The sequence below is a fragment of the Leuresthes tenuis genome, unplaced genomic scaffold (genome assembly GCF_036924035.1).
Source record: "Leuresthes tenuis unplaced genomic scaffold, fLeuTen1.0.hap1 SCAF_21, whole genome shotgun sequence".
Classification (NCBI taxonomy): domain Eukaryota; kingdom Metazoa; phylum Chordata; class Actinopteri; order Atheriniformes; family Atherinopsidae; genus Leuresthes; species Leuresthes tenuis.
In genome coordinates this window covers 9,399,257-9,408,504 of record NW_027325375.1, presented here as the reverse complement: position 1 = coordinate 9,408,504, position 9,248 = coordinate 9,399,257, and positions in this window count along the sequence as shown.

Here is a 9,248-nt window from a genome sequence, read left to right as displayed (position 1 = left end):
CTGCACCAAAATGTTACATATCTTCTACAAGTCTGTTCTGGAGAGTGAAATCTGCTTCGCTGTCATCAGTTAGAGCAGCATCATCAGAGCCAGTGACCCGAAGAAATTGAACAAAGGCTCACTCTGTGGTGGGGACCAACCTGGGGTGGATTGTTAAAATAAGAATGCTGCACAAGTTGGTGAACATAAAGAAAAACACTGACCATCCTCTTTATAACATTGTGTTGAAACAACAGAGTGTGATCAGTTTGAGGCTTCTTCAGCTCCACTGCAATGCAGAAAAATACATAAGGTCCTTCCTGTCAGCAGTAATAATGGTACGTGATGAAAGCTTGTAATGATTGCATTAAAAAAATTACTGCAACAATTTCTCTTTGGGATAAATAGTATTTTTTCATTGAATTTCAGAGTATCATCTGGGATTTGTTCAGGTGACTCCCCTTTCAACTATTTAATTTCAACATCGGTGTTTCATACAGACAAATGTGTTCAATAATTTTGATAATTACAAGGGGTTGTAAATAGTTTTAGTATTTCCATTAAATCTGCTTGAAATACAGGTTATCCTGACACACTGAAGCACACAAATAGTTGGATTTAGATACTGGAATGTTAATGGCTACTGCATTTGCACTTGAATCACAACATCATTTGCTCCAAGTGACAACTAAGTGTTCTAACATCAGCAGAACGCAATTAGTAAATCCTGAATATAGAGCTATCAAACCATCGGAAACCCATCATCATCGCACTACTAAAACCCTGGAAAGATCCCAACCTTCCCAAAAGCTACTGGCCCATCTCCCTATTATGCACCACCTACAAGCTATTCGAGAGACTTCTCCTCAGCCGAATGTCACCCCAGATAGACGCTGAGCTGATCAAGGATCAAGGATCAAGCTGGATTCTGAGCGGGGAAATCATGCACAGGTCAACTGCTAAACCTCACCCAGTACATCAAAGATGAGTATCAGAAGAAGCTGATAACAGGTGTTGCCTTTGTCGACTTGTCAGCAGCTTATGACACCATCCAACACAGGCTACTGATGAAAAAACTCTTTGACGTGACAGGAGATGCCAAACAATACAATGATACAATGTCATTAGAAGTCTGCTGAGCAACAGGATGTTTCATGTCACACTCAACAACAGAAAAAGTAGATTGTTTCATCAGACCAATGGGCTGCCACAGGGTAGTGCCCTGGCACCCCTCCTCTTCAGTGTGTACAGCAATGACCAACCCCTACCAGAAGAATGTAGCAGGTTCATCTATGCAGACAACCTAGCCACGACAATGCAGCAGTGCACCTTCCCAGAAGTTGAGGCAACCCTGGAACGAGGCCTAGCAGATATGTCAGCTTACTAACTGCAAAACCACCTGCATCCAAACCCCGGGAAAACCCAAATCTGCAGGGACAGAATGGGACGGAATAAAACTTGAGAACCATCAGCACCCAGTCTATCTGGAAGTTACTTTAGACCAAACCCTCAGTTACAGAGAACACGTCCAAGGACGAGATCCAAGGTTTCCACCGGGAACAGACTCTTACGCCAACTGACCAACTCGAAGTGGGGGGCCCACCTGGGCACACTACGCACTGCATTGGCATAGCTTTTCTGTTGCTTTTTTTAGTTTCTGTGCGTAGCAGGTCATGTCACGCACAGAAACTAAATCCCATTCCCAACGACACCTGCAGGATAGTGACCAGGTGCATCAAGACAACCCCTGCTCACTGTCTCTATGCCCTCTCTGGTATACCCCTGACATTCGCAGAGCAGTCATTACACAAGTCGAGCGCAAAAAGCAGGCTGAGGACATCCAGCACCTACTTCATGGGCACTCTGCCACCCAGAAACGGCATTGTTCCAGGAAAGATTTCCTGGACAACACCTAAGCCCTGGAGACCACCTCATTTCTGCCAGGACCACTCAATGGCAGAGGTGATGGAGCAGCCTTGGCAGCCAGACAACGCAATGGAGGGAGAGAGGCATCACCCCCGACGAATGCCTCGCTACCGGCCACGATCAACCTTGGGCTTTTTGGAAAACCTTGAATCACATGCTCGTCGGAGAAGGGCGGTGCAAGGCCTCTATGAAGAAGTGGAAGCAAACAACGTCCGACTTATGTACATGTGGAGAAAACACAGCAGCGCTCACCTGCGCCAACCATTGGAAGGACGTGATATAGAAGACAGACCGGACACAAAGAAGAAGAAGTTATCAAAAGGCCGTTTGTGTGCACTCATTCTGTACACCTATAAATAATAATAAGGTCTGGAAACTACACTGTGCTTTCTCTGCCTCATCTCTCTATAAGGAGAACACTTTTTTCAGTACTGCCCTGTGGTGTCCCATACTAAATAATACTGCTAGAAAACCCTTCCCCTCTTTATCAAGGTTGTGTTGAAATACTGGTAGTGGCAAACGTTCAACACTATAAGTAAGAAAATCAAGACAAGCTCAACCCAATTCAGGAAGATTAAAAATATTGGGTCTATAGGGTGACGAATAATCTTTATAAAGCAAATAATCAATGTTGTACATTTTAAGCATTGGAGTCATAAACACACAACTTCCTTTGTCATTGTTATATTTTTTCCACAGAAATGTATTTAAAGGATAAATATAATTTATTATCTTAAAAAAATCTTTGGTTTTGGGGGAAATAGGAAGAGTGAGGTGTCAGTTCTAAATCTGAGAATAACCTCCTCAGCGTTGCCTTTAAATAGAGATCCCTTATCAGTTGGTCAAAGGAAAGGTTCAGCCATGAAAGCAACTTTTTTTTTTGGTAAAGCTCATAAAATCTCCACAAAATAAAAGCAAGTGTGGACAGTGTGCTTTAATCATTTTATAGATTATAAACTGAACTCTTGTTTCCTGGTAACTTAAAAATCAAATACACACTCACACGCACGTACACGGGGCGATATTTTGAATTTGTACATAAACTTGTAATCTTGTATCAAACTTTGTCTATTCATTTAATGACTGCAAACAAGCACTCTGATTACGCTTCAGATGAAATGTAAAAGTTAGGAGAACATTAATACAACAAAACAGGAAAATTCTGCAAAGGCTGACCAAAGGTACCCACATTATAGATGGTCAGACAAACAACTAAAAACCAACGTTATATTACATCACAACAACCAAACCAAACTTTGGGGGAATGTTCCCCTGACGAAAAAAAACAATGTTCCTGGAACATTATGAGAACCAAAACTTGTTAGCTGGAAAACACAGTAACAACTGGATATTGCAGTAACTGCTACAACACACAGATTAAAGCATATTAACCAGCAGTGGCCAAGTGACAAATGGCTCAATCTCACAATTAACATCTCTCAATGTGAGTGATTTGCTACTGTGCAAAATAATCTATCAAGCCTTTACATTCAGCTGAAAGGCACTTGCTCTTTTTCCCCCCATCTCTTTCATAACTGAACTATTTAAAGCTTTTATAACTGTTTACTGAATTCTAATTTGTCCATAACATTATGCTTTTTATGTACATTTTTTAAAAGACAATGCATGTATATTTCTATGAAATTACGATGTTATCAAGTCTATGAGACTGACAGAAAGCTTTGGTCTTTCCTATACTATACTATAAGTCAAACCAATGCTAGCTGCTACATGCTCAGCTATGTTTGGAAGGTGGCTGCCTGGGTTTAAGACTGGGCTTGTTCTTATTTTTAGAGCTTTTTAAAGTATACAAACAGAGATGCTAAAAAGATCAGGAGAGCTGATGGTGATTGCAGATACTGCAAATGACATGTTTTCATCACACATTTGATTACAGCAGTTGTTCAAGTAAACTATACTGGATTAGAGAGAACATCCAGATTAGGAGCTCCATCTGAATGTCAGATTAACTGCTGCCCTGAAAAACAAACTGCTTTTCATTCCACACTTCCAACAGTAAAGTCAGAATTGAACCTTAGATGATCAGCGGTCTAGTTCAACTGGAAACGAGAGACCAATGAAGAATGGGGGGGGGGGCAGGGGGGGGGGGGGTGAAAGGGTCTGGTTGAGGCTGTTAAAGGCTTACACAGATTCCTGGGGCTAATCCCATCGCTTAAGTATGAGGCACGGTTGTTGCAATTGTGACTGCTGAATCATTTTATCCCCAACCAAGTCCTTCCTATTTTGTTTCCATAGTACCATGTGGCACTGTGTACAGCAGAACAGTCCCATATTTCCAGCTAACTGCATTACGCAAACTAGTAAAAGAATTTTGAGCCTTTATACAATCATATTTTGCAGTATACTTACTAACTGTGGTAAATATAGAAACATGGCTTCAGTATGAGAAACACTGGCCCTATTGCACTGTAATAGATCAAACAGATAGATCTAAAAAAAATTCTTACAGCAGAGCTGATTTTTGTGAATGGTGGAGTGAAACTTTTCTGTCCTGATTCCTGTTTATCAACAAAAACAAGTCAGCATTCTAAGTAGTTCAGAAGCCTCAGACTCTATAAGTAACGAAGACGAGACATGTCATGGGGGGAGGAGCCACGTGTATTAATGGCACATTAGTGGCTCCATAAGCAGATTAACATTTAGAAGGATGTGGAAACTTCAAATTACAGAAATTAAAGACTAAAATCACCTCAATTAATCAGAAAAGAAAAATCTTACAGGGAAGTAAAGCTTGTAGAAATCATCTGAGCACGTGATTTACTGCAACATTTGAGTCATCCATATGGAACCAGCTGTGAGCTTATGCCAAAACAGAGCTCCTTATCCACAACCACAGGGTGCCAGTCTGGCTTCTGTCCCAAACGCAGACCTATAGATCTCCGCTAAGTTTGACTGTATGCACCCCCTGTCTTACAGCCCTGTTTACTATACTGTGTGTAGTATATGGCAATAATATTGAGTGGATCATCCATGTGGTGCTAAAAGAGTTTTAACTAGCCAGGATGTGGACAAAGAACCTCTAAGGTGTCCTGGAGAGTCGGGTATCAAGATGCTGGTAATAGATTCTTTGGACCCTGTGAGTTATGGGGTGGGGTCGAATTAACATTCTTGTGAATGAAAGAATTCAAGTTTTTCCAGCACATTACGGAGTAACAAGATGAGTGTTACTCACTTTGCCTGACAGTGGTTCTAATGATGTGGCTGATTGGTGTACAAATCTGTAGTAACAGATTTAACTGTAGCCGCACCCACACAACAGAGAACATAAACTAAAGGTTTGCTTCATGTTATTGGTCAGAAAGGCATTGGTCGTTTGTTTTTTGCAGGATCAAAACTTAACCAGGCCAAATTTTACGAAACTTGGTGAAGAACTGCAGAGTAGTCAAAGGAATAAACTATTTAACTTTGATGTGAACCCAGAACTGTAAGACAGTGTGTTTGCCTTCGCAGAGGGAAGCATTCTGTGTGTGCCCCTCCAATTCAGGATAAAATCAACATTATCACAGACAAAATCTATGACTCAGCTGTCATTCAGTCATTCTAATTTGTCAATTAGAATGTCTTTGGAATCAATTTGAAGCCTTTAACATGCCCTTTTTAATGAATGCCATATTCACACTTTTTTCTGTTATCAGCAGAGTTCTGCAACACAACCTGTAGAAGTTAGGTGTAAGAGACATTTTGCTGTATCTAAAATTTAGCAGTTCCAGTCAAGTTCAGGTAGATCAGGTCTCAAAGACTTCAGTGCAGTCAGAGTTGGAGCTCAGTGGAAGCTACTGTCGGTCTGTGACTGATTACAGTGATATATTGTGGAAGCATTCAGCCTATTTATCACACAGTGGTTATGAGCGGTTGGTTTTTAATTTGTCCTTAGTTTAATCTGAGAATCTTTGAACATCAGACATAGAATAATTTACAGAGAGATCACAGATTAATCTTATTCATATCCATTGTAGAATTTAAAGCAATCATAGAGCATGAGGTAGAATAGGAATGTAGCTGTTTTTCTTGTGAAGTCTCTATTTTAAAATATGTTGTGATTGTGGATTCTTCCATATGATGCTGTATGTGCAGGGTTTCCCTACACACTGTTAATACTTGGGAAACCCACCCAAGTAGATAATGGCCACCCGCAGAGCAGGAGACCTGGTATTGCTCCATTGCTAATAAAAAGTCTTAAAAACTACAGACTTAAATGTGGCAGCTGACGACTTGGCCGCAGTCTCTTCAGTGAGTGGCAGAATCAAGAATCACCTGACAGTGTTTGACTACACTGACACAAGCTGTGATGTTGGTCTGCAACACTGAAACTACAAATGTTTAGCAATTGTTCCACAAAAACTGGTTTTGCTACAGGCTGCTCATACTTATTCTCCTGTCTTCATATTTATCCACATGAATCAGTTTTGAATTAGTTTGACTAGATGAAAATAATTATCTGTTAAACTTCCTCCTCCTTTATCTCCATTTCATTCCTACTCTCCATCATTAACGTCTACTCTTCAACAACTTTGAATTTGGGGTCTTATTCTGGGTGTTACATGGACATTGCAAAGCTTAATCAGCTGCGCCCACAAGCAAACAACTTGTTGGCATTGCTATCATCGTAACATGTTGAAAGTGACAGAATTACCAACAGAAATGATTCCAGGAGCACATCATCCAAACCAGTAAAATTTTTAAATTTTCTAAAAAAAAAGACTTTGTCTCTAGAGCTACAGAAAGCTGCCACTATTGTAGCACCGTTATAGAACTCAAAGAAAACAGTAAAAGGATCCTCTGTGGAAGATGAATGTTTTCAGCTAAATTTACTTGCAATCCCTCCAGAGATTGTTGAGATATTCTGGTCTGGATTAAACAAGCAAACAATAGCTACACCTCTAACGTGACTAAAAATGGGGCCACAATAGAATAATCAAAAACTTCGTATAATATCAGAAAATTGGGCCATGCCAAGTTGCAGCATTACTTTTTCAGTTCAATAATATATTAGAACAAAATTGGATGATTTTGTTGTCCACTGGTTTATTTGCCGACATCTTAAATATCTTTATAATTATTACAACTTCATCCAAAAGTCTAAGCCTACTCTCCTCACATCCCTCCATCGCTTCCATGCCTGTTATCTCAAATAGACATTCAACTTGCACAAGTTTGGCTCTAAATAAGAATAATCAGTAATCCTAGGAGGCACCATAATTCAGATACTTCCCCTGACCAGCACAGTAAGTAAGTAAGAGAACTGGAGTGTAAAAAATCACAAACGCTTTACCATCACAGCTCACGAGACCCTGGGTCAACCAGATCAGAGATTTTCACAACAGCTTGCTAATACTCAGGCTGCTAATCTGTGTGTGAGGTCTGTGATGTTCTAGCAAGTATGCTCACTTCACATGCATCACTGGTGACTCACATGGCAGGGATTCAGAGGCTCCGGCACACAGGGGTGTGAAACTTTCATCGTCGATCAAGAAAGTTTAGGAAATTCGCTTCCATCAGCTTCGTGATTCAGTTTCTGGAAAACACAGGAGAGGTGTTCATGTTGAGCAGCTGGAGGATTTTTTTTTGCTCCGTTTATCAAAAAGTAGTCATTCAATATTTCCAAGATCCCAATCTTACCTGTCACAAATTAAATAAACTAAAGAGAATAATGCTAAAGTATTTGAAATTGATTCCACGTTGACCATCTGAAGAGTTTTACATGATCTCTGAGGAGGCATACATGCTGTACATCTGCACACCTGCATTAAAACCGAGCTTTTATTCATATTTGAGGACACGAAATTGATAATAGCATGTCAAAACCATTAATTAAAGATAAACAGTTTTATGAATAATATATCTTTGAAACCAAAATGTCTATTGGCTTCATAGATTTTCAGCTTTTTAATTCTTTTTTTTTTTTTTTATCACATTCTGATCATTCAAGCATGATTATTTTTCAGGAAAAAAGCTAAAAAAACTTTTCAGCTTAGTACAGAATAACTCACTGGGAAAAAAAGGATTCACTAATTCACTTGTAAAGACTCATAATAGTTTCAGACATTTTTTCTACAGAAGAACAGTGGATTTACTCTCCCTTCACCTGAAGGCACAAAAGGATGCCAGGAGTTTCTTAAAGGATAGTATGAAAAGAAGGAACAATTACAGTGGGCAATTAACCAATTCTTTTCTCTTTTTTTGGCTATGGAAAACCCCCTAATGTTAAGGCCGATATTTATTGACACAGCCACTTTTACAAAGGGTCATATTTATCTATGTTAGGACAGACTTTTATATTCATTAGAAGGTGCTTGTTAATAGATTCAAATTCATTCCAAAGACATTCTAAGTGAGAAATGAGAATGATAGAATAACAGCTGAATGGAAAGTGAGTTTCTCCACCAAAGCCAACACACAGTTTTAAAGGAAGTGATCTGGATCAGCACCAGAATTGAATAGCTTCCTCGTTTGACTCTTCTGTACTGCTTAGTTAAGTTCAATCAAATTTGGCTTGAAATCTATGCATTGGCTTGTTTATGGGGACACATAAATATATATACTCAATCTACAAAGCTCAGGCAATATTGGTACATAGTTCTTCCAAAAAATATCAAAACACAGTAAAAACAGCAAGTTAAATACCAAAATCTGTTTTGGTATTTCAAGGCCACAAATAGTTTTATTTGGCTAAAACTGACCTGTAAAGAATAAAAATATGACAAATCTTAGAATTAGTTTTCCTAAACTCCCATAAAGGCATAATCTCTTGTACAAATAATTCAACATTAACGAAATGTATTCTTCAACAACAATATCCTCCGGACTAAAATAATGATCCCACTTAGTTACATTTCAATAAGAGCGTCTCAGTTGTCGTGTTTGCAAACCTGTAAGGTGATAAGTGTTTCCACAGATGATTACTTATGTAAGAACAAACAATTACGCTATCATAAGTGCTTTGAAATGTCATTTTTGAACATGCCAATGATGCATTTTCTACTTGATAGAATTATCTTTACACGCCAGACTGTACAGATACCCACAACACTTGTACAAATGGTACAAATGAATAGAACAAATAATATAAAGCTGTATTTTTATCTATCTATCTTATACAGGTGTCTGTATTAACAAAACTCCAAGATAGATGTGCCACTGATTAAGACCTTTTAGATCTTCTCCTCATGAACAAAACAACAGATATACAACATATCTACAGTAAGTAGCCTTTGTAAGATTTTTAAACCCTAAACGTGACAAACCCTCCTTGAAAGTAGATATATGAATAATTCCTCTATATCCTTTCAGCAGAAAAACAAACAAACAAACAAAACAGAAAA